General features: G+C 45.7%; 1 pseudogene; it reads left to right on the top strand.

The window, feature by feature from the left end:
* The window catches only part of LOC137095562 (transducin beta-like protein 3), a 59,594-nt pseudogene that overhangs the window by 10,710 nt on the left and 25,194 nt on the right, over positions 1 to 23,690 (top strand).

Genomic DNA, 23,690 nt, shown 5'->3' with positions numbered 1-23,690 from the left:
CAGGAAGTGAGTGAAATGACTGCAAGTCCCATCATCCATTGTCAAATTCTTCCAAACCGCACCAGAATGTAGAGTGGGTCATGCGGGCTCTTTGTGTAAAATGTGGTCCTGATCCATCTTTGTTGGCAGTTGTAATGGTCTTAGGATGGGAGTGAAGGTATCGCAAGTCCCATCATCCATGGTGCATCCTCCCCCAAACCGCACCAGGATGTAGAGTGCATCATGGAGATACAGTGTGCCAAGTCTGGTCTTTATCGGTAATTGGATTATGGTTGCAGTGGTCTCAGGAATTGAGCGAAGGTACTGCAAGTCCCATAATCCATGCTCGATCCACAGTCACACCACACCAGGGCGTAAAGTGGGTAATGAGAGGTCTGTGTGCCAAGTCTGCTGTTGTTTAGTCATTGTTGAGGGTTGCAGCACTCTCGGAAAGTGAGTAGAGGTACTTCAAGTCCCATCATCCATGGTTAACCCTCCTCCAAACTGCATGGGGGCTTTGTGTGCCAAGTTTGGTATGTATTGGTAATTTTCTGACAGAGCCCCTGGCCTTTTTCTTTCCTCTCTTTGTCATCTTGGAATCTTGGAATTGAGGGTGGCCAATCAGAGACCATATGCAAATTTCCTTCTCATGTCCCCATTTCTGTCATGAACTCTTTTCTCCACCAGGGGCTCCTATTGCAGCTGGCCAATCAGAGACCATATGCAAATAGCACCACAGCGGCAGCCAATCAACACTGGCACATACTCCTCCAGCCACACCGCCACACTTTTGTCCGCCGCATACAAACTTTGACTTTTATTATATGTATAGATTTCTGTTTTATTCCTATCCCTTTTATACTACTGTCATCTCTAATTACATTACCTAATAGTTCCATTACAATTGCGAATAAAATTGGGGAAAGAGGACATCCCTGTCGCGTGCCTTGTGTTATATCTATTTTCCCTGTTAAACCATCATTCACCATTAGTTGGGCATAATTTTTTGAATATAATTTATCAATTAGGTTTCTAAATTTTTCTCCAAATCCAAATTTAGCTAATATTAATTTCATTGTCTGTCAGGATACACTATCAAATGCCTTATAAATATCCAGAGCTAATACTCCTGCCACTAAATTTCTTTTTTTAGTACTATGAATTACGTTTAATACCCTACCCATTAAATTTGACATTTGCCTTCCTCCTATAAATCCACACTGATCCTCTTTGATATATTTTTATATAAATTTATTCATCCTTTTAGCCAGTATGGCAGTTAATATTTTTGCATCTTGGTTTATTAATGAGATAGGTCTGATCCTGGGTCTGTAGGGTCTTTATTGGGTTTTAATATCAAAGTGATCAATGATTGTTCCCATGATGGTGGAATTTTTTTCTCCTTTTATTATTTTATTATATAGATCTTTTAATTTAGGTATCAATAATGTTTTAAATTTTTTGTAATATTCTGGACCCAACCCATCCAGTCCTGGGGTCTTTCCAGGTTTTAAATTGTCTATAATTTCCTCAATCTCTTTCTCTGATATTGCTTGTTTTTGAACCATTTTTAATGGATTGCATATGTCATACACACACACACACACACACACACACATGTATATATTATATGTACACTGATATGTATACATATAGATTATATACATATCATATACACATGAATGCATATCATGTCGGTCCATCTATACATCCTGCTTTCAAATGCCTTCATCTCTCTTAGAGCGTTGAAGTGTCGTCATGTTGCCCGAAGGAGGAGACACCTCCCAGTTGGAGGTGAAGACATCCAGCTCCCTCTTTCTCACTGCCGGCAGCAAAGGTACCGTATATACTCGAGTATAAGCAGAGTTTTTCAACCCTTTTTTAGACTGAAAAAGTCCCCCTCGACTTATATTCGAGTCAAATTTATTTATTATTTTACTCTATTATTTTTGTTATTACATTTACATTATTTTACTCTATTATTATTTTTATTACATTTATTTTTACTCTGTTGTTATTATTACATTTATTATTTCATCTGGGGAGGTCCTGCTCTCGGTCCCGCCACCATCGCAGTTGGGTTTGATGGAGATGAGAGACAGGGTCTTCTCCGTGGTAGCCCCTCAACTCCCTCCCTAAAGAGGTTAGATCTGCCCCCTCCCTCCTGAAATTTCGCAAGACACTTAAAACTTGGCTGTGGGATCAAGCGTTTGCAGAATAGATCGTTTTTCTTGGTGAAGATGAGATTTTATGGACCACATTTTTGGACTGATTTAGAGGAAGTTTTAAACCTGGCAAACTGTTTTAAATTATATTTATTATCATTTTATATAACTGTGTATTTATTGCTGTTTTTATAAAAATAGATACCAATAAAATTACATTGGTATCTATTTTTATTTTGAAATTTACCATTATCTGCTGCATTTCCCATCCTCGGCTTATTTAATTAATTATTTATTTATTACTTAGCTTATATACCGCAATTCTCAGCCTAATGGCGACTCATTGCGATGTACAACATAGAAAAACAGGTGCAAAATACAACATACAAAAAATAATCCACAGTACATCATTATCAAAACATCTCATCAAAAACATCAATATAACTACAAGCCATTCCGAGTCGTCTCATCGTCAAGTTCACGGTCCAATACCATTTCCGTTGTTCCATTCCTATGGTCGAGTTACCCGTCATTGCACTACTATTCAAATGCCTTCTCAAACAACCAGGTCTTTAACTTCCTGCGGAATATCAACAGGGAGGGGGCTAGCCTGATGTCTACGGGAAGGGTGTTCCACAGCCGAGGAGCCACCACCGAGAAGGCCCTATCTCTCATCCCCACCAGCCGTGCCTGTGACGCAGGCGGGATCGAGAGCAGGGCCTCCCCGGAAGATCTCAAAGTCCTCGTGGGCTCATAGGCCGAGAGGCAGTCAGTTAGGTATCTTGGGCCGGAACCGTTTAGGGCTTTATAGGTCAATGCCAGCACCTTGAATTGAGCCCGGTAGCAGATCGGCAGCCAGTGGAGCTGGTACAGCAGGGGGGTTGTATGCTCCCTGCGCCCGCTCCTGTTAGTATCATGGCTGCTGCACGTTGGACCAATTGGAGCTTCCGAGCCATCTTCAAGGGCAATCCCACGTAGAGAGCGTTGCAGTAGTCTAAACGGGATGTAACCAGAGGGTGGACTACCGTGGCCTAGTCAGAAAAAAGCTTCTCTGGGAGTTGAAATCTATATAGACATAGAATTCACATTGGAGGGAACAGCGGTGTTTGACTCCAAAGAGAGTTTCCAGATAGAGCTTATACTCGAGTCAATATGTTTTTCCAATTTTTTGTGGTAAAAATCAGTTCCTCGGCTTATATTCAGGTCAGCTTATCCTTGAGTATATACGGTATGTCAAAGATGTGGTTTTCATCCTTGAAAACCTGAAAATTATTTTGAGTGTTCCTCCAAGGTAAAAGATTGAGTGTTGCTTAGAGTTGAAATGTTGTGTGTTGGAGTAACCGCCTTATGTTTCAGAGCCGTGTTTCCTTGACCTCCTGCCATGATCTTGTTATAAGGAAATAAAAATCACATTGGCCCCCAGATTGTGAATCAGGGGTCTAGGCACCTCCTAATTTCACCCAAAGCTTTTTGCCTCCTTTGCCGATGACTAACCCATGTTTCCTGCCTCTAGGTCTGCTCCAAGTGTGGGACTTCTCCTCAGCCACCTGCGTCCGCGTCCAGTCCCTGCCCAACCTTCCCACCAGGATCAAAGAAAAGGTGGCTGTGGTGACATCTGGAGAACACAGCCTGGTGCATTGCACCCTGGTTCCTGCAAAGAGCGAGGTCCTAGCCTTGAACACTGAGCACAACATCTGCATGTACAATGCGGAGATCCTTGAGCTCCGGAAGCAGGTAGGCTCCCATCTTAGAATCATAGAGTTGGAAGAGACCCCAAGGGCCATCTAGTCCGAACCCCCTTTTGTCATGCAGGAACAGCACTATGAAACTACCCCGAAAGATGAAACTACCCCAGCCTCCAGCCACCCTAAATCATAAAGTCATAGAATACTAGAGTTGGCTGTTGCCAGATTTCTCTCTGACATAACCAGGATAAGACAACTTCCTGTATTCGATTGAGGCTGAAACTTGTCCTATATCTGTTTGCAGTGTTCTTATCCTTGTTCATGTTATGAATAACTTTTCAGTAACTTTAAAGCATAGATTATTTATATTACAATTTTCCAGTAAGAGAAAAAGTATCAGAACTTTTACACTAAGAATGACATTAGGCATACAGACATACAGATTCTATGTAACAACATTGAATCTACAAACAACATACATTGGCTAACAAACAAACAAAGGGGAATTAGATTTTTCCTCAGCATTCATATTATCTATACCTATACACATTCAGTCATCCTCATTCATCCAGATATTACCATATCCTTTCTCTCTCCTTGGAGAAGCATTTGCTTAAGCCAGGCCCTGCTTTCTCCTGCAGACTGTCAACACACAGTTCCAAAACTTCTAAAATGGCAAAGCACTTTTTCTTTCCCCAAGAACAATGCCAAGGGTTAGGTCCCTGTTTTCCCTACAGCAGAAACTGGCTCCGTGCAATAAATGTATCATGACAATACTTCTAAAATCACACTCCTTTCTCTTCCCATGAGAAAAAGAGGCAAGTTTCCAGAATCCTGCTTTCCCATAGCAGACCTGACACTTCTAAAGTACACCATCTCTCTCAATAGAGCATGGTGGGTGAACAGCATAGCTATCTGTCACACTTTTGGAATTTTAGAAGCAATGTCTTATATAGCAATGTTTCTTACTGATGTTGTTCCAAAATTGTAAATGAATTATAGGTTATTTTCCCAGTCTGAAACAACATGACTTCATCTCTTCCTGGCAGATGTTGATTCTTCTTAATTAATGTTGATAAACATAAGCAGCCTTGTGTTGACTTCCTTCTTAACATAAAGAACCTTGTAAACATTTCTTTAACTTAAAGAGCCGTTGTCTCTGATAATGTAAACACAGTTCAATAATTAATATTGTCACCGTTCTCATCAGCAACTTTTAATTACAGTTCCTGAGTGTACTTGTTTTCCAGGCCTCAATATTTTAGAATTGTGCCTTCAGACCAATTAGGTCCCATTCATACAGCTTTCATACAATTTCATTTAAACCATACAGCATATATTTTTAAGCATCACATTCATATGCATCTTACATTGCACGTGGTCCTGCATTTAATTAGTCTTGTCAGTTTATTAATCTCTTTGCAGTTGTGCATCTCTTACTACTGTTAGGAATTGTGGGAGTCCAAAACACCTGGAGGGCCAAAGTTTGCCCATGCCTGCTATAAGGAAAACGTTTCCTCAAAAAAGCCCTTCTGCCTCAGAGATTACGGTTTCCTTTCCTCTGTCCTATGTTTCCATTCTTTTCCATTTGGTAAGTTCCCAACCCACTCATTTTCCTCTTTTCCTTCTTCCTTTTCCAGTTTTCAGGAAGTGCTGGATGTCCGGTTTGTGGGACCCAAAGACTCCCATATTGTGGTGGCCACCAATAGCCCCCAACTGAAGTTCTTTGAGCTGACCTCCTCGCACTGCCAGATTCTGCAAGGCCACACATGTGGGGACACATTCTCTCCATATCTTGGTTTCTACAAGGCGATTGAGCGAAAGAGAAAGAGTGCAAGAGAGGGAAGGTGTCTGGCAGATCAGAAGCTTCTAACATCAACAGAACAGACATTGAGCTTAAGCAATTCAGGAGCAGAGTCAAGCTTAAAACTTCTTCTTATTATTATTAATAATAATATAAACACAACAAGATTAGTACACAGTAAACAAGATCACTCTGCTGGCTGTTGTATTGGATCACACGTCAGACACTTCCCAAGTGTCTAAGACTGTGATGCATTGGCGAATAATGCATGCAGATCCAAGTTTGGTGGCCTTTTGCAGCTGACAGATGGTAATTTTGTCAGTGCCAATTGTGTTTAAGTGCAGACCAAGGTCTTTAGGCACTGGGACCACCTTTACTGGCTTGTGCCAGAGTCTTTGCAGTTTGATCTTTTAAATTTGAGGATGATGATGATGATGATTATTATTATTATTTCTTACCTGCCTCTCCTTAAAAACATATCATTATAAAACATTATGTGAAAGACGTATGTTAAATATATTTCTATGGAATACATATATTAAATACACTGAACAAAGATTAAAATACAGTAAACACAAGATGTATATTGTATGTTGTGTTTATATTGTCTGAATTTTAAATCATGTCTTGTGCTTACAAAACGATTTTATTGATCAGCCAATTGACCTTATCAAAAATCCTTTCGTAAACATAACACATGATTTTATAATTCATAGCTGAAAGGTGACTGGTTAGGTCTTCAGTTGTCACTTAAATTTCAACAGCTGATTTAGCTGCAATGGGATCTCTTCTGGCAGGGCATTCCGAAATCTTGGGGCAACCTATGAAAAAGGTCCTCTAAGTGATGGCCACCACTCAGAAGTTGAATTAAAGACTTTAATGCTTATACCTGCTTTGGCATCTTTCTTGCAGATACTGTCCTGGGTTTGGATGTCTTCTGGAAGGAGAGGATGTTTGCTAGCTGTGGAAAGGTATTTATTTCCCAGTTGAGATCTCATAGGAATATGTATGTGTATGTGTGAGTGTGTGTGTACACACACACACACACAGGCAGTCCCCAAGTTGCGAACAAGATAGGATCTGTAGGTTTGTTCTTAAGTTGAATGTGTATGTAAGTTAGAACAGGTACATTTTTGAAGTGTAATTCCAGACATTCACACATCTATCTATTTAAAAGTGAAAATGTGTGTCTGTGGGGCTAGGTTGTCCACTTACACAGACAAGCTCCTGCCTCCACAAACAGCTATAGCTCCCACTACTTGGGAAACCAGTGGCCCTCACTCCAATGACATTGCGGGTTATAATGAGCTCCATGAACGTGCATAAGAGCCCTGTCAATGTCCTCCACAAACACAGTACTGCCCCCCACCCAAGTGAAGGCTTTCATACGAGGACAATTCCATCGTAGATTTTATTTGTTTTTTCCACCACAGACATCCCAGTGTTTCTGACTCTCTCAATTGATGTGGAATTTGCATGACTCCTCCCATTGTCTCTCCCTTAACCATTTCCTATTCTTTTCTATGGAACACATCAAACAGAGGAATTGATCAACAACTGAACATTCTAGAGAGGTTTGGGGAGAATTCACCATGATTTTTAGTTGTAGGTACTGGGATGTATAACTCACCTGCAGTCTAAGAGCACTCTGAACTCCACCAACGATGGACCTGGAACTAACTTGGCACACAGAACCCATATGACCAACAAAAAACACTGAAGCTCTTTGGAGGGATTTATAGGAGTTGTAGTTCACCTACATCCAGAGATTAACTGAGGCATCAGCAGGTGAAATGTTTTTGAATATTTACATAAAACTGCAATTTAAGATAAGACTGTCCAACACTGATTAAACCATTATTCTAACCTTCTTCAATGTAAATATACTTACGTATCCTTCCAATAAGAACAAAGAGAGTAAAATAATAAATGTAATAAAAATAATAGAGTAAAATAATGGAAATGTAATAATAACAATAGAGAAAATTTTATTTATTTATTTAGAACATTTGTATCCCGTCCTATTCCCGATCTCTGAAGGGCGGCTTCCAACAATATAAAACTTGGTACACATAACTGAAATGCCGACATTTGATTACTGGAAGAGTTTGTGGAGAACTGACCTTCCTTTCTGGGAGTTGTAGTTCACCCACAACCAGAGAAACTGTGACCTCCACCAATGATGGACCTGGACCAAACTTGGCACACAGAACCTCCATGACTAACTCAACCTGATGGAGGGGTTTGAGGGGAATGACTCACCATAGTGGGAGTTGTAGCTCACCCTGTAGCCAGAGAGCACACTGAACGCCACCAATGATGCACCCAGAGCAAACTTGCCCAACATAACAAACTTTAAGTACTGATGGAGTTTTTTGAGGTTAACCTGGCATGAAGTGAGTTGTAGTTCACCAGAACGTATGCAATTTGTACAATTAAAATTGACTTTTTCAAATAACCTGGACAATGCCAGGTACCCAAGCTAGTCTATATGTATATATAGATGGGGGGGGGGGGGGGGGAATGTGTGGAGTTAGACTTCACCCCCTGTGATTGAGGGGAAAAGCAAAAGAAAAAGAAAAAAAGGGAGACAGAGAGAGAGAGAAACCCTTAAGCAAAAGCAACCCCAGCAAAGTGCAACCAGCTCACTGCATACAGACTTTAGGATCCCTACATGCTATTTCTAATGGGGTGATTTATGAGGCAACGTTTTCTCAGAAAAATGGTCCCAACCTAATCTCTTTCATGATATAGTTGGCCTCTGCTCTGGGTCCCCATGTTGCTATCACAGCTTTATTCTTGGGCCCCGAAAATCTGCTCTTCTGGACCTTCAGACAGATACCTCACAACTTCTAGCTGCTAGAGATCCTACATTGAACAGAAAACGGCTGAACTAGATGACTTCTGGGGGACCCTTCCAGGTCTGTAATCCCGTAAATCCCAACCTGTCTTCTGTTTCCAGGATAAAACTGTCCGCATTTGGCTGATGGCAAAAAACGGCACAGTCCGCTGCATCACCCAGGGCCTGGGCCACGCACATGGAGTGGGTGCTCTGGCTTGTTCCAGGTATCATAAATCTTTCCCTGCAACGCAAACACACAAGGATAGGAAATGAAGAACAAATGTCAGGAAAGGCATTGACAACAAGGAAGGGACTGGCAAAACCACCTTTGGGTATCCTTTCCTGCACTCATCCTTCACAAGTTTATAGTCCTCATGGAGGACTTAGCTAGGCAGATAAGTGAGTCGAAAGGGAAATCCCTTCTTCCCCCAATGTGTTTCATACCTGTGTTTTGGAGCACATGCCAAGGAATTGTGGAAGTTGAAGTCCAAAACACCTGGGGGGGGGTGAAGTTTATTCATACCTGGTCTGCACTCTGCAGCAAAGTTCCCTGTTAATAATGATAATACTGGGTTCAAAGGGGGTTTAATGATCTGCCCAAGTGGCTCCATTGGACGAAGCTGGAGGTGTGAATCTGACCCAGCTTTGCCCACCAGTCTTCTCTGTGCAGTACCAGCCAAGATCCGGAGGGCGGGGAGGCAGGGTTGCAGTGGTCTATAGAGATTCCATCCCTCTGACCAGGGGCCCCATCCCGCAGTCAACAAATTTTGAATATGTCCACCTGAGGGTGGGTGACCAGGACAGAATAGGGATTCTGCTAGTGTACCATCCACCTCGCTGCACTACAGTCTCCCTACCTGAGCAATCGGGGGTGGTCTTGGACGTGGCATTGGAGTCCTAACGGCTGCTGGTGCTGGGGGATTTCAATGTCCATGCCGAGGCTGCCCTATCGGGAGCGGCTCAGGACTTCATGTCTGCCATGGCAACCATGGGGCTGTCCCAATGGGTATCTGGCCCCACTCACAGCGCAGGACACACATTGGACTTTTTTTTCTGCCAGGGATGGGAGGAAGGTGGTGGTGTTGAGGAGTTGACCATCTCTCCATTGCCATGGACCGACCACCTGGTCAGATTTAGACTTACTGCACCCCCTAACCTCCGCAGGGGTGGAGGACCCATTAAGTTGGTCCGCCCCAGGAGGCTTATGGATCCAGATGGATTTCTGATGGCTCTTGGGGAGTTTCCCGCCACCTCAGTAGGTGATCCTGTTGATGCCCTGGTCACTCTCTGGAACGGGGAGATGACTAGGGCAATAGACACGATTGCTCCAGAACGTCCCCTCTCAAGTAGCCGAGCTAAACCAGCTTCTTGGTTCACTGAGGAGTTGGCAGTGATGAAGCAAAGGAAGAGGGAACTAGAGAGCGTGTGGCGTTCGGATCCGAGCGAGCCAAATCGAACGCGGTTTGTGTCCTTTCTAAGGGCATATGCCGCGGCAATAAAAGCCGCAAAGAGGTCTTTCTTTGCGGCCACTATTGCGTCTGCAAAAAACCCACCATTCAGGATGGGAGCCCTGGCGACTCAGCAGCTCGCTGTGGAGCTTTTGCTCAGTTCTTTGCAGACAAAGTTGCTTTGATCCGTTCTGGTCTGGATACCATATTAACGGCAGTCTCTGAGGATGTAACACGAGCACCTGCTTGTCCAGTTTTGATGGATTCATTTCAATTGGTGAAGCCTGAGGATGTGGACAAGATACTTGGAGGAATGAGGCCAACCACATGCATTCTAGACCCATGCCCATCCTGGCTTCTAAAGGAGGCCAGAGGGGGATTGGCTGAGTGGGTTAAGGTGGTGGTTAATGCTTCCCTTTGGGAAGGCAAGATTCCAGCGAGCTTAAAACAAGCTATAATAAAACCCCTGTTGAAAAAACCATCACTGGACCCCACTAAATTCGACAACTATCGGCCAGTTTCCAATCTCCCCTTTTTGGGCAAAGTGCTGGAACGTGTGGTGGCCTCACAGCTCCAGGTATTCTTGGTAGACATGGATTATCTAGACTCGGCACAGTCTGGCTTTAGGCCGGGGACATGGTACCGAGACAGCCTTGCTCGCCTTAGTGGATGATCTGCGCCGGGAGCTCGACACGGGGAGTGTGTCCCTGTTGGTGCTGCTGGACCTCTCAGCGGCCTTCGATACCGTCGACCACGGTATCCTTCTGGGACGCCTCGCGGGGATGGGTCTTGGAGGTACTGTTTTGCAGTGGCTCCGATCATTCCTAGAGGGCCGATCTCAGAAGGTGTTACTGGGAGACACCTGTTCAACACCACAACCTTTGTCTTGTGGGGTTCCTCAGGGCTCAATATTGTCTCCCATGTTGTTTAACATCTACATGAAGCCACTGGGGGAGATCATACGGAGTTTCAGGGTACGGTGTCATCTGTATGCAGATGATGTCCAACTCTGTCACTCCTTTCCACCTGCTACTAAGGAGGCTGTCCAGGTCCTGAACCGGTGCTTGGCCGCTGTGACAGTCTGGATGAGGGCGAACAAATTGAAATTGAATCCAGACAAGACAGAGGTACTCCTGGTTAGTCGTAAGGCCGAACAGGGTATAGGGTTACAGCCTGTGTTAGACGGGGTCGAACTCCCCCTGAAGACGCAGGTTCGCAGCTTGGGTGTGACCCTGGACTCATCGCTGAGCCTGGAACCCCAGGTTTCGGTGGTGACCAGGGGAGCATTTGCACAGTTAAAGCTTGTGCGCCAGCTGCGCCCGTACCTTGGGAAGTCTGACTTGGCCATTGTAGTCCACGCTCTGGTTACATCCCGTTTAGACTACTGCAACGCTCTCTATGTGGGGTTGCCTTTGAAGACTGCTTGGAAGCTTCAATTGGTTCAACGTTCGGCAGCCATGATACTAACAGGAGCGGAGCACAGGGAGCATACAACTCCTCTGCTGCGCCAGCTCCACTAGCTACCAATCTGCTACCGGGCACAATTCAAAGTGCTGGCGTTGGCCTATAAAGCCCTAAATGGTTCTGCCCAAGTTACCTATCTGAACGTATCTCCGCCTATGAACCCACCAGGACTCTAAGATCTTCTGGGGAGGCCCTGCTCTCGGTCCTGCTTGCATCACAGGCACGTTTGGCGGGGACGAGGGACAGGGTCTTCTCAGTGGTGGCCCCCCGGCTGTGGAACGCCCTTCCCATGGACATTAGATCAGCCCCCTCGTTAATGGTATTTCGAAGAAGACTGAAGACTTGGCTGTTTGAACAGGCGTTTGGATAAACAATGCAACGAATATAATGAATATAGGAAAACGGAATTATGGATGACGAGTTTGGATCACGATTCTAGTTACGAAATGTTAATGTGTTGTCTATTGATGTGTAGTTACTTAGTATATTACGGTGTTAATTGTTTTTAAATTGTGTATGTTGTTAGCATTGAATTTTTGCTCTTGTTGTAAACCGCGTTGAATCGCCTACGGGCTGAGAAATTGCGGTATACAAATAAAGTAAATAAATAAATAAATAAATTATTCCTGACCTCTCTTTTATCCATCTTGATCATCTCTTCTTTTTCCAGAATGAAAGAGAACTTTGTGGTCACCGCCAGCCAGAACCATACCATCAAAGTGTGGCCTCTCCCTGACCCCCTTCCTGCCAAGGAGGACGACAGCCTCATAATCCTCCAGGCCCACGTGACAGAGAAAGCACATGACAAGGTAAACTGGCATTTAGAAAGCAGCCATATTGGGACCTTGTGAAGGGAAGGCCTCCAGCCAACCCCATAGAGCTCTGGATGGATAGATAGATACAAAGATAAATAGATAACAAAGATAAATAGATAGTTGATTCTTTTGTAAGCTGCTTTGAGTCTCGTTTGTAGAGAGAAGATGTGGAGTAACCTAATAATAACGATATATAACATGGTTTTTGTTCCTGGGTTATCAATGTCATTTCCTAATTGGTTCTATCATAAAAACATGGAGAAAGTTTATTACGCTGTAAAAACGTTTGTTTATGGGAGAGGGACACCCTGCAACACATTTTGCTCTTGTTTTTCAATGAATATCTTATAGAGTCTCAACCAATTAAACATAGTTTGTGGTAGTCACAAAAACAAAGTTTCTGGAGTATGACAACTACTTTCAAAGTAAGCACTGTGCAATTAAAAAGGAAATAACACTTTAAAACCACGAATAGATTTTTTTTAGAAAATGCTCCCTAGTGTAATAGGTACATGGCTATAAAGTATCCTCAGTATTCTCTAGCAGGTATGGAGGGGTTTTTTTTCCTATTGGAACCACATCCTTGACAAGGTTGTAGTCCTCACTGAGGACTTAGATGAGTTAGTTGGCCCTTTCCCTATTGGTCTCTCTGTCTGTCTTCTATTCAGCCCATAATAAGAACATTTAAAATGAAAGTTGAAAGTGCAATGACCCAGGACTGTTAATGGACAATGGCTATGTCTTTGTGTGATATGCGATTTTATCTGCTGTGTGTAATAATATTTAATGTTTTATCAGGGGAGGATCAATTTTGATGTTTTATACTGTTTTTTATCAATGGCATTGAATTGTTGCCAACACTGTGAACCACCCTGAGTCCCTTTCGGGGTTGAGAAGGGTGGTACACAAATACCGCAAATAAATAAATAAATTCTTCTCTCTCTTCCTATTAGAGTTAGAGTGATACTTGTCAAGGATATGCCTCCTTTTCTGTGCACATGGTAAACCCCTGAGTCCTCAGTTTTGTTCTTTTCCTGTGAGCATGGAGAGAGGCAAGATGTCTGCTGTGAGTTGGTTAGATAGCCTGGTCCTGTGTTAACTTTCCTATCTAGATATGTAGTTCTTTGAATAAATAACTTTTTAAGCTTGATCTTCTTCTAATTGATGAAGCCCAATGGCTCTTCTGAGCTGCTAAACATCTGCTAATGTTGTTGCTGCTGCTTTATTATCTTTGAATGCAATTTTGGAAATAATGCCCCCTCTCATCATTTTCCACCACTTTTGGGTCCAAAGAGCAGTTATTTTCAATATATATGTAGAAACAGGCAATCCCTGAGTTACAGACATTTGACTTATAAATGGCTCCTAGTTAAGAACAGGGGTTAGACTACAGGAAGGGAGAGAAATCTCCTCCTCAGAAGGGAAATTCACTTCTGGAAAAGTTTCATGGGGAAAAGGGGTCTCCACTGAAGCTATATCTCTGATCTTTGTTTTCATAACAAGCCAAATTTCCCAAAATCCAATGGTTACAGGGTGGAATTTTTCTGAACAGTAGTACAGATAGCAAAAGAGACATGAACTCTTTCCTGTGCTATTCCAATATAGATATATAGATAGATGTGTGTGTATTGACAGGAGTTATACTTAAGAAAACATACCTGTTTTGACTTACATACAAACTCAACTTAATAACAACCTTCAAAAACTGACTGGATTATAACTTGGGCACCACCTGTATGTATATGGATGTGTGTGTGTATGTGTATCCACCATATTTGAGGCCCCCGGGGAGTCAATGAGGCCCTAGAGACCTGTTTTGTGAAACCAGAAGAGGACAGCAGCTTCAAAGTGTGTTCCTGGTTGCTTGACAGCTCTTTCCTCTCCTTGCAGGACATCAACAGTGTGGCTGTTTCTCCCCCCACTTTTGGGGGTCTTTTCTGGCCACAAGCGCAGTGTCTGGTGCGTCCAGTTCTCCCCAGTGGACCAGGTCTTGGCCACTTCTTCTGCCGACGGCACCATAAAACTTTGGGATCTCCAGGAGTTTGGCTGCTTGAAGGTAAAGCCCTTGGGTTCATCTCCATGTCCTCTGCCCCTATTACACTATGTAACACAATTGTTGGTCCTGGGTTATAAATGTCATTTCTTAATTGGTACTATCATAAAACATTGAAAAAAGTTTATTAAACTGCACAAACTTTGTTTTTGCGGGACATCCTGCAGCACATTTTGCTCTAGTTTTCCAATGAATATCTCATCAGGTCTCAACCAATTCAAACTAGTTTGTGGCAGCCACAAAAGCGAAGTTTCTGGAGTTGAACAACTACTTTTAAAGCGGTCCGCACAATTAAGCAGGAAATATCCCTTTCAACCCAGGTACATAAATTATTGCAGCAAGACTACTCTCTAATTATAGAACTGTTGGGCAAGTGGGCTTATTAACAAAGACCCTCCTCATAAATGTACAGCAGAGTAGCTTATCAGCATCAACGTGACCCAGCACCAGTAGCCCAAAGTGATAAAAAGAACAAAAAACACACAGACCAATGTTATCTCTTCCATAGGAGGCTTTTCTTTGTAGTAATATATATATATATATATATATATATATATATATATATATATGGTTGCACTTTTTGCAAGAACAAGGGATTCCATAACACAAATAAAGTCCTTTATACTTCTTTGCTTCCTCGCAGGGCTTTTTTCTCATGCTTTACTCTCACAGAATCTCACACCGAACTTCCTCAGGCGCTTCACACATTAGCTTTACACACAGTTTTATACATGAGGATCACTCATACCGAGGGTTACCTCACACAGGAGCTCCTAGTGGCGCAGTGGGTTAAACCTTTGTGCCAGCAGGACTGAAGACCGACAGGTCGGAGGTTCGAATCTGGGGCAAGTGTGGATGAGCTCCCTCTGTCAGCTCTGGCTTCCCATGTGGGTGTTATCGAGCTCTTTTGTGGGGTCCTCCCAGCGAGGGAGATCCCAGAAGACCGCTAATGGGGTCTTTGACCTTGCTGAGCAGCCAGCGAAAGCCAATCCAAAGCGCAAGAATATTAAGAATTAATCTCACCAGAGGCCTAAGAGGTATCCAGTGATCGAGGCGTTTATTTGCGATTCAGCTGAACGGATGATTTACAGGAATCGTTCCACTGCAAAGCATGCCGGGGTACAGCGATGCAGGCATATTTATACAATTTTTGAAAACCCAGAGTTCAACCCTTCTGCCCCGGCTCCTCTGATGTTCCCCCCTGTGATTGGGTGATGGGCGGACACCTGGGAAGCAGCCCTCCCACCCCTGGCGCCTCTGTACCAATCAGGAAGCTCCAGTGGTCTGTAGGATCCAATGGGGAGACCTCTGTCACATGGTGGCGACAGCCAATCAGGAGAAATGGGGGCGGGATGAGGGAGCACAAAGGAATCTGGGAAAGGAATCTGCAGACAAAGGAATGCCATGTACTCAGCGAAACAAAGGAAAAATGTCTCCAGATGTTTGACAAACAAAGGCTTTCCTGTCCTTGATGAGTCTGGCAGGGAATTTGAATAGGCTAGATCGATATCGGACCACCCGGAGGGTCAACAATATCTGGGTGAATTAATCAGTCTCTTTTTCCGAAGCTCTGCTGACCCTTGTTCCTTCGCTGGCCATGCTCCGAGGGCTATGGTTGGGGCCAGCAGCATTGTCCATGCAAAATGAGTCAATCAATGGGTGATTTGGGGGAAAGAGGCTTGGGCTCTGTCCCCAGGCAGTTCCTGGTCACGCTGGTTTTCTTGTGGGGCGAGGGTCAAGGGGGTGAGGATACAGAGGAGTTCATAGGGGTTACATATTTCATATTCATAAACCATAGGCATCACCAGTATACAGGCATTCCATATATCACCACCCACCACCCATCCCAACCCCAATCCACAGTAATAAGAAAATATTTTATTCATTTCATAAAAAGAGAGAGGAAAGAACTAGAAGTCCCAAAGTCTGGACGGAAGGGTTTTGGGTGCAGGGGCCAGTCCATGCATCAGGCTGGCCACCAGAAGATCAGTCCAAGGTCCGGGTTGGTCAACAGAAGATTGGCTCCTTCTAGGAACAGGAGCTGGAGCTGAAGGGGGAGCTGGGTTGGGTAGTAGCAGAGTCCATAGTCCAGTGCACAAGCCAGAGAATTCACAAAAAGGAAACAGGAACCCAGTTATGTGTGCTGGGTCAGGAAGCAACAGAATCCATTGTCCGGCCCTTGGCGAACTATAAATACTTGGGGGGGGATGCTTGGCATCAATTCCTCCCTTCGAGGCTGGAAAATGCTCATGCTCATTTTCCCAAGCCTCGACAATTCTTTAGCACCCAGGGCCTCTTTCTAGACAGATTAGATTGTATTTTGTTGATTATTTTGGGGCCCAACTTATGCAACAACAGCAGGGCCCAGCAGGGTGGGAGAGACCAGCGGCAGAGTGTCCTTTGGGTTGGAGTAATAAAGACTGAAGTAAGAAGGTGAAGGCGGTGGAGGCAGGGGATGATGGAGTCTGTGATGGCAGTCAGCATGGAGCACTCAGGGGTCCCGAGTGAGTCCCCAATGGAGAAGGATGGCACATGGTGGAATTCTCCCATCTGGTAGTGGTCCTCAGGCCTCCTGGGGGCGCTGGCTCCTCCCTTGGCACTTGGGGGAGGGAGAAGATGGGGCACAGCCTTGCTACTCCTTCTGGCGTGGCACCTCCTGGTGACCGCAGACAGGTCCGGCTCTCCATCATCACAGAGACTCAGGGGCAGTGTCTAGGACAGTCAGAAAGGTTTACAGCCCCCCCCCACCCACCCCCCTTCCCAGCCCAAGGGTAGTTAGTAGGGAAACAAAGGGAAGACTTTCATACCTAGTGGGGACTGCAGTGGTCCTTTTTTGGGTCGTCCCCTTTGCACAGCCTGGACAGCAAGGACATCTTTCCTTCACTGTGGGATCCTGGACGCTCCTCCTGCGATGGCATTCCCTCGTGGGGGGTGCAGACCAGCCTCTAGGGGGAAGCTGTCTCTTCTGGGTGGCTCTTTTAGGATCTTCCTGCATCATCTGGGTCCCAACTGCCACACGGAAAGTCCATAGAGCGCCTTACCCAGGTAGTTGTCTTCGGCGGCAGGAGTGGATTATGGGTCCCACAGTTTGAGTTGATGTCTCGGTGGTTCCCTGTGCAGGGGAGACCTTTTCGGACCCTGCTGCCCCCCTCACGATTAAGCCAATTAGGGGGATAATTAAAACATACACATACATGCGCTCAGGGAAAGGGGAGGGAGGAAGGGCCAGGAAGGAAAAAAGCATCAGAGGGACTGCGTGTGTGTGAGAGAGACTTAACCATAGATGTGGGTGAAATGTCAGGAGGGAACGCTTCTGGAACATCCCTCCCTTAGGTTTGAGGAGAAGGAGGTAAGAGGGAGCAGCAGGATTTCTCTGGGAGATAGAGGAAAGAATTCACAGAATGCTGGCTTCTTAGAAGATGGGAGGGGAGGGAGAAGAGAGAGAGAGAGAGAGAGAGAGACCCAGCAAACCTTATCTGGCAAAAGGAAACAGGAACAACAAAAAGGTTCCCCCCCCCCTACACCTCCCCTTGTTTGCAAGAGGAGAGAGGGAGGAGGGGTTTGAAAGCAAAAAAGGAGAAGTTGGGGAGTAAAGAGAAAACAAAGGAAAAGAGCAGGGACATTGGTGACTGCCTCTGAAAAATGGGTTTTGTAGTTGCACAGAAGAGAAGGGGGGGAGGGAGAGAGCTCTTGGGTCAGGGAAACCAGGGGAGAGAGAGACAGACTTTTGCAAGGCAGCTGAGTCACACCTGTGGCAGGGTCTCTCCTGGTGGGGAGAAACACTGTTTATTATAAATAAACAGGCACTGAAGATTTAGCTTTAGAAAGAAAGGGATTTGTAGTAGCTTGGTGAAGAAGGGAATGAGCAACGCCTCTTTTTCCCATCTGAAGGAAGGAAAAGGTGGCGCAGGAGAAAGCAGGAGAGGAGGAGAGCAAAGAATTTCCCTAGCACATTTCCTCAAGGAGCAGGGAAAAAAATTAGAAGGGGCATATACATGCAGACATATCATAATAGGGAATAGGGAAATGGAGGGGTTGGAAAGGGAAGGAAGGAGTCAGGGAGATTGGGTAAAGGGAAATGGGAAGGGGATGGTGGGGGAACAAGCAATTTTTTTTACAAAGGGAGGGGGTGAAAAAGGTCTGGAGGGGGTTTCTGGGAGAAGGGGGGGCCTTGTGACCTTCCTTTTGCATGGTGAAAGTTGGGCACAGGCTCCTCCCTTCACCCCCTTCCGGCTTTGGTCAAAAAGCATGAAATATGAGTAATTTCTTCCCATTTTGCCCGTCCATGACAGTCTTCCACGCTGCCATGTGGGGATCAGGAGGTTCCACCTTCCAAGGGCCTTAAGGGCCACTTGGGCATGCTATATTTGACCATCTTGGCCTGCGTCGACGAATCGTGACACTTGCCTGTCCCAATTGGCCAAGAACTTATCTAAAGGTGTTTCTTTTGAGACAGGACATTTGGGCTTGGGCCCACAAACACTCATTTCTAGCTCAGCCCCTGCCTACCTAGCAGTTAATGGGAAATGTCCTGCCAACCGCAACAAAGACTTTTTCCAAGAGTTCCTTCCACTAGGACTGAGTGGCCAATGCCTGGCAACTTGCAGGCGAGGAGAAGGACGCTTCCCCTCCCAACAGAGTTCCAGGTATGCAAAACGCAAATTGGACTGCAGATATCCAAACCCAAATCGCCAGATCTTCCCAGACCTCACTCAGGAATTTGTTACCGAGCCCCGCAATCCCGACACCCAGTGGTCTTACTCCGAAGCTGAGCAAAGGGACCCAGGACCCCTCCCACCTGAGAAATCTTGGCCTGCCCGCGGTTGCTGTTACTTACCCCCCAGATGCCTTCCCCCTTCCGCGTCAGTCGCTCCCCTTCCAGGAAGTCCTTGGATCAAGGCTTCCCTGGCACTCCTTTGTACCGGGAACCCAGGTCAGAGACTGGGAGGAAATTTGGCTTTGGGAGAATTTGTAGTTTTGTCAAGAAGAAGAGTCCAAATTAAGAGAGGCGCCTCTTTTCCCAAGCTGTTCCTCCCAGCAGCCTGGCCCAAGCTCCTGGACCAAGGTGCCTGCTTGAAAATTTAGGCTATAATTTAGTCTGGACCTCAAGCAGGAGTCCCTTCGTGGTAAAGCCAAATTGTTATCGAGCTCTTTTGTGGGGTCCTCCCAGCGAGGGAGATCCCAGAAGACCGCTAATCGGGTCTTTGACCTTGGTGAGCAGCCAGCGAAAGCCAATCCAAAGCGCAAGAATATTAAGAATTAATCTCACCAGAGGCTGAAGAGGTATCCAGTGACCAAGGCGTTTATTTGCGATTCAGCTGAACGGATGATTTACAGGAATCGTTCCACTGCAAAGCATGCCGGGGTACAGCGATGCAGGCATATTTATACAATTTTTGAAAACCCAGAGTTCAACCCTTCTGCCCCGGCTCCTCTGATGTTCCCCGCTGTGATTGGGTGATGGGCGGACACCTGGGAAGCAGCCCTCCCGCCCCTGGCGCCTCTGTACCAATCAGGAAGCTCCAGTGGTCTGTAGGATCCAATGGGGAGACCTCTGTCACATGGTGGCGACAGCCAATCAGGAGAAATGGGGGCGGGATGAGGGAGCACAAAGGAATCTGGGAAAGGAATCTGCAGACAAAGGAATGCCATGTGCTCAGTGAAACAAAGGAAAATGTCTCCAGATGTTTGACAAACAAAGGCTTTCCTGTCCTTGATGAGTCTGGCAGGGAATTTGAATAGGCTAGATCGATATCGGACCACCCGGAGGGTCAACAATATCTGGGTGAATTAATCAGTCTCTTTTTCCGAAGCTCTGCTGACCCTTGTTCCTTCGCTGGCCATGCTCCGAGGGCTAGGGTTGGGGCCAGCAGCATTGTCCATGCAAAATGAGTCAATCAATGGGTGATTTGGGGGAAAGAGGCTTGGGCTCTGTCCCCAGGCAGTTCCTGGTCACGCTGGTTTTCTTGTGGGGCGAGGGTCAAGGGGGTGAGGATACAGAGGAGTTCATAGGGGTTACATATTTCATATTCATAAACCATAGGCATCACCAGTATACAGGCATTCCATATATCACCACCCACCACCCATCCCAACCCCAATCCACAGTAATAAGAAAATATTTTATTCATTTCATAAAAAGAGAGAGGAAAGAACTAGAAGTCTGGACGGAAGGGTTTTGGGTGCAGGGGCCAGTCCATGCATCAGGCTGGCCACCAGAAGATCAGTCCAAGGTCTGGGTTGGTCAACAGAAGATTGGCTCCTTCTAGGAACAGGAGCTGGAGCTGAAGGGGGAGCTGGGTTGGGTAGTAGCAGAGTCCATAGTCCAGTGCACAAGCCAGAGAATTCACAAAGAGGAAACAGGAACCCAGTTATGTGTGCTGGGTCAGGAAGCAACAGAATCCATTGTCCGGCCCTTGGCGAACTATAAATACTTGGGGGGGGGGGGATGCTTGGCATCATCCCCAGGAGGAGGAGGAGGGAGAGAATGAAGGTGTTAACGCTCAGTCTGTTTCCCAGGTGGGTATGTTTTTTTTGGTTGGAGGGGGGGGGTGCAGGGTTTGGGCAAAGTTTTCTTTGGAACATTGTCCTCACTTCCTTACCAATTCCCCCCCCCCCCACCCTTCCAACGACAAATGCCCTTTTTTGTTTTCTCCCAGGGCGCAGGACTTACTTCCTCCCTCCCTCCCTGGCTGCCTGCCTTCCTTTTTTCCCTTCCCTCATTCAATTCCTTCCCTTTCTTCTTCCCCTCTCCTTTCTCCTTCATTCCTTTTTCTTCCTTGCTTCCTCCTTTCTTCCATCTTTTCGCCATTCCCTCCCCTCCCCAATCCAAACTGCCTAAACACGTCCCATTTCCCAGGTTTACAGCCCCGGTGTTTGCAGCCAGTCAGACGTCCATGCGTTGGAGGAAGGGAGCAAAAGGAGGGAGGAAGAAAGGCTGCTGCTGCCTTTGGCTGACCCTCAGTGCTGCTGGGGAGCTGGACCCAGTGGCATTAGTGGAGTCAAGCAGCACCCGGCATGCACGGAGGATGCACTGGCTGCAGGGGACCCCAACTGCTTCGCTGCCTCCTCTTCCTCCTCCTTCGTGTTGTGTTTTTGTTTTTGGAAGGGAGGGAGGGAGGGAAGAGGAGGGGGTGCCTCTCCGGGTGACCTTAGCTCAGGCATGGGCAAACTTGGGCCCTCCAGGTGTTTTGAACTTCAACTCCCACAATTCCTGACAGCTGGTAGGCAGTTAGGAATTGTGGGAATTGAAGTCCAAAATACCTGGAGGGCCCAAGTTGGCCCATGCCTGCCTTTGCCACAAATATGCAATGAGAACCTCTTTGATTGTAGGTGAACTATAAATCTAATCAACTCCAACTCCCAAATGTCACAGTCTTTTCCCCCCAAACTCCACCAGTGTTCAAATTTGGGCATATTGCATATTCGTGCCAAGTTTGGTCCAGATCCATAGCTATTTGGGGTCACAGTACTCTCCAGATGTAGGCAAACTACATCTCCCCTAAATCACTGTCAATTCTTCCCAAACCACTCTGTGAGCCAAGTTTGGTCCAGTTCTGTAATTCCTGAGGGTCTCAGTGGTCTGTGGAAGTCAGAGCAGAATTGGTTGAAGGTACTGCAAATCGCATCAACCATTGCCCATACTCCCCCAAACATATTGTTTTTGTGATTCATTGCTATGCTTTAATTATATTCAACTAGCTGTGCCCTGCCACGCGTTGCTGTGGCCTATAGTAAAACTTATCAAAGTTGAGGTAGATATCTGGACTATTATGAAAGAGAGGTACCTACGTATTCCTTCCCCCTTTCTCTCCTTTCTTCCTTCTCTACCTCTTTCTTTCTTTCCTTCTTTGACTACTTGGTTTCATCCTTCTCTCTTTCCTTCATTCCCTCCCCCTTCCTTCCTTTGCCTTCCTTCCCTCCCTGTTTGCTTCCTTCTTTCGCTTTTTATTTCCTTTTATTTCACCACCATCATAACAATAACAATAATGCAATGCATTACCTCTGGGACCTGACACCTCTCCCATTCCCCCTAAAAGGGTCTCATAGGAATAATAGCATCATAATAATCATAGAAATAACAACCTTTACCCGCCACGCATTGCTGTGACCAACCTTCCCTCTTTCTCTCCTTCTTTCCCTCCTTCCTTCCTTCCCTCCCATCTTTCCTTCTCCTCTTCCTTCTCTATCTCCTTCCTTCCTTCCCCCTTTTTCTTTCTCTTCTGGCCTCTTTCCTTCCTTCTCTCTTTCCTTCTTTCCTTCCCTCCCTCTTTCCCTACATCTTCCCCCTTCCTTCACTCCCTCTTTCCTTCTTTCATTCCCTTTTTTCTTTCCTTCTTCCTTCCTTCCCCCTTTTTCTTTCCCTCCCTCTGTCTCTCATTTCTTCCTTCTCTACCTCTTTCCTTCCTTCCCCCTTTTTCTTTCTCTTCTGCTGTCTCTCTTTTCTTTCCTTCCATCTTTCCTTTTCTTTCCTTTTCTTCTTCCTTCTTTCTCTAACTTTCCTTCCTTCCCCCTTTTCTTTATCTCCCTTTCTCTTTCTTCCTTCTTTCCTTCCTTCCTGTCTTTCCTGGATTTTGACAGGGCGGGAAGGGGTGCGGTGGGGTTTGGAGGTGGCGTGAAGTAAAAGGAGGTAAGATTGGGGCAGGCGAGTGATGGAGCATGAGGTTGTGTGTGTGTGTGCGGCAGCGGGGGGAGTGATGGAGCGTGGGGTTGCGTGTGTGTGTGCGGCAGCGGGGGGAGTGGGGTTGCGCGTGTGTGTGTGGCGGTGGGGGGAGTGATGGAGCGTGGGGTTGCGTGTGTGTGTGCGGCGGGGGGAGTGATGGAGCGTGGGGTTGTGTGTGTGCGTGCGGCGGGGGTGTGTGTGTGTGCAGGAAGCAGCGCGGCAGGGCTTGGAGTGGGCATGGCTTCCGCAGAGGGAACTGTGTGCACGCGCCAGGGAACTTGCGGCTGGGCACCAATGCGCATGCTCAGTTGTTTTGCCGTTTTGTGAGTGTGTTGTTGTGTTGTTTTTCATTTTGAGTAGATATGTTTGTACCTTATGGGTTGTGTTATGGGCATGGGAATTTTGGTTAAGTTTTGTTGGGGGGTTTGTGAGTTTTGTTGATTTGCCGTTTTGTGAGTGTGTTGTTGTATTGTTTTTCATTTTGAGTAGATATGTTTGTACCTTGTGGGTTGTGTTATGGGCATGGCAATTTTGGTTAAGTTTCGTTGGGGTTTTTTGAGTTTTGTTGTTTTGCCGTTTTGTGAGTGTGTTGTTGTGTTGTTTTTCATTTTGAGTAGATATGTTTGTACCTTGTGGGTTGTGTTATGGGCATGGCAATTTTGGTTAAGTTTCGTTGGGTTTTTTTGAGTTTTGTTGTTTTGCCGTTTTGTGAGTGTGTTGTTGTGTTGTTTTTCATTTTGTGTAGATATGTTTGTACCTTGTGGGTTGTGTTA

This window comes from Anolis sagrei, chromosome Y (genome assembly GCF_037176765.1).
Source record: "Anolis sagrei isolate rAnoSag1 chromosome Y, rAnoSag1.mat, whole genome shotgun sequence".
Classification (NCBI taxonomy): Eukaryota; Metazoa; Chordata; class Lepidosauria; order Squamata; family Dactyloidae; genus Anolis; species Anolis sagrei.
Note: the sequence above shows the minus strand (reverse complement) of the source record. Positions and strands in the feature narration are given on the sequence as shown.